This window comes from Macaca nemestrina, chromosome 13, assembly GCF_043159975.1.
Source record: "Macaca nemestrina isolate mMacNem1 chromosome 13, mMacNem.hap1, whole genome shotgun sequence".
NCBI classification, from domain to species: domain Eukaryota; kingdom Metazoa; phylum Chordata; class Mammalia; order Primates; family Cercopithecidae; genus Macaca; species Macaca nemestrina.
Window position 1 is genome coordinate 37,470,052 of NC_092137.1, and position 2,247 is coordinate 37,472,298.

General features: G+C 35.3%; 1 non-coding gene across 1 annotated transcript; it reads right to left on the reverse strand.

Annotated features, from left to right (window-relative positions):
• Window positions 1-666: 666 nt before the first annotated feature.
• Window positions 667-769, reverse strand: LOC112423787 (U6 spliceosomal RNA). Its single transcript, XR_003014338.2, has one exon. It is a non-coding gene; the product is annotated as a U6 spliceosomal RNA (small nuclear RNA).
• Between the last annotated feature and the right edge of the window lie 1,478 nt (window positions 770-2,247).

Here is a 2,247-nt window from a genome sequence, read left to right on the forward strand (position 1 = left end):
GGTCCTTTTGGGTTTCCTGATTTATTCCTGCAGTCATTCTGGAGCAAAAATTCATGATGTGAGCCTCTACATGCCGCTCTGTCCGTCTGAGTTAGAACTGCAATCTAGTCCTGCCTCCGTCTGCCATGATCCCTTCTGCCTCTAACCCCTGTCCTGAGGGAATGTGTGACTCCGCTTTGATTCTGACTACTTTTATATCACCTCGACAAGTTCATATTTGTATGTTGAAGGTATTCTGTCTGGGTAACTGGCATTGGCCATTAAGAATCAGAGCTCCCTTACTCTTGGGAAGGAGACCTGCTGAGAAATTCACTCTATACAGGCAACTCCTACTGTTATCAGATATAATGTTGGGCAAAATGCAATAACCATTTAAAAATTACTTTTAGACTAGATAACATTTGAGAGCTAACCTATATTCTTTCCTGAGAGTCATGGAAGATTTAATCAGTTTATTTTCTACCCATCTCTTACAGTAAATTATCAATGGTCAAGATTTACAGTCAAATATCTACATAGTATCAAAACAAGTGGAGTAGATAAAAAGCCACATAAAAGCTCCATGAAAGGGAAGGGAATTATGGGCTAGAGAAATCTGGAGGGTTCAGGAAAGACATGAGTCTTTAAATTTTTAGTTTATATTTTTAAATTTTTATTATATGTATTTTTTATATGGAACACTTCACAAATTTGTGCATCATCGTTGTGCAAGGCCATGCTAATCACTGTATCATTCCAATTTTAGTATATGTGCCACTGAAGCGAGCATGAGAAGGCTCTAGTTAAGCACATGAGTCTTAACTAGAGCCTTCCATTATGGGTAGAACTTTTTTTTTGCTGATTCTGAGAAACCCACCAAAAATCCTCTAAAAAATAATTCACTTCTTAGGAATCAATTTATTTTGAAAAATGCATATGAACAAGAAAATGAATTAGATATTTCTTGTTTAATTAGCTATCTTTTATGATGAATCTTTAAATAGAAAATTATCCCAGCATTTTGGGAGGCTGAGGTGGTGTACCTGGGAGATTGAGGCTATAGTGAGCCGTGATTGCACCACTGCACTCCAGGCTGGGCAACAGGGCAAGACCCTGTCTCCAAAGCAAAAAAAAAAAAAAAAAAAAAAAAAAAGAAAGAAAGAAAGAAAAGAAAATATTCATCTCACATTTTAAACAGAAGCTTTAAAAGTGTGAGCCATTAATTTATTTCCGACTTTCACTGGCAGGATTTCAGGAAAAGAGAACTTTGCTTGATGTATTGTTCTATATAACATTAGTTCAGGAATAAAAATGACTTTCGACCTTTTTACTGGTCTCTTTAGAATTTCTGGCTCAGAAATTTTTCATGAGGAATTTATTTCCCCAATTTTATCAATCAGTTATAAAACAAAAATATTTAAGTAGTGAAAGGGTTCCTGAACCCAGTAAACCCATCACGCTGATAGGGCTATGACCATGACATTGGAGTTCAATATGTCAAAACTGTTGCAACACGAAGTGAATTTTATCCTCTGGAGAGCTCACAGCTGGTTTATTTTGAGTTTACTAAGATTTTAAACATTCTGGTGAAGTCAATTGCAATCTCCCTCATTTTCTAAGTGTACATGCTCTGTGTTTGTCTTTGTGGTTGTTGTTAATGCTAAGACTCATAGTTTATCCCTCAGCCAACATCACTGGAAGCTTTAATTCTCTTTCTCTGGGGTGACTCAATAGCTGAGTGCACATTTGCAATGTTAATGGACTAAACACACCAATTAAGAGGTAGGAATGGTCAGAATGGGTAAAAGTTGCTAGACCCAACTACATATGACTAGGAGAGAAATGTAGAGATACAGATAGCTTGAAAATAAATTGATGGAACAAATTATGTAAAAAATTAGTAAGCATATGAAGGCTGAAGTAGGCTAAATTAAGATAAGATAAAACAGACTTTAAGAAAAAGAGTATTGCCAGAGATAAAAAGGAATGACAAAATTATTAATTCATCAGAAGACAAAACAAACATAAATGTGTATGGGCCTAAAACAGAGCCTCAAAATACATGAAACAAAAATTGACAGAATTAGAGGGAGAAAATTCCAGAATTTTAGTGGAAGATTTTTATTCACTGTTTCTCAGGATTTGAGAGGACAACTAGCCAAAAATCAATGTAAGACAGAGGATTTGAACACATTATCAACTGTCTTGATCTAAGTAATAATTATGGGATGGTTCATTCAACCACTGAAAAATGAACATCTTTCTGTG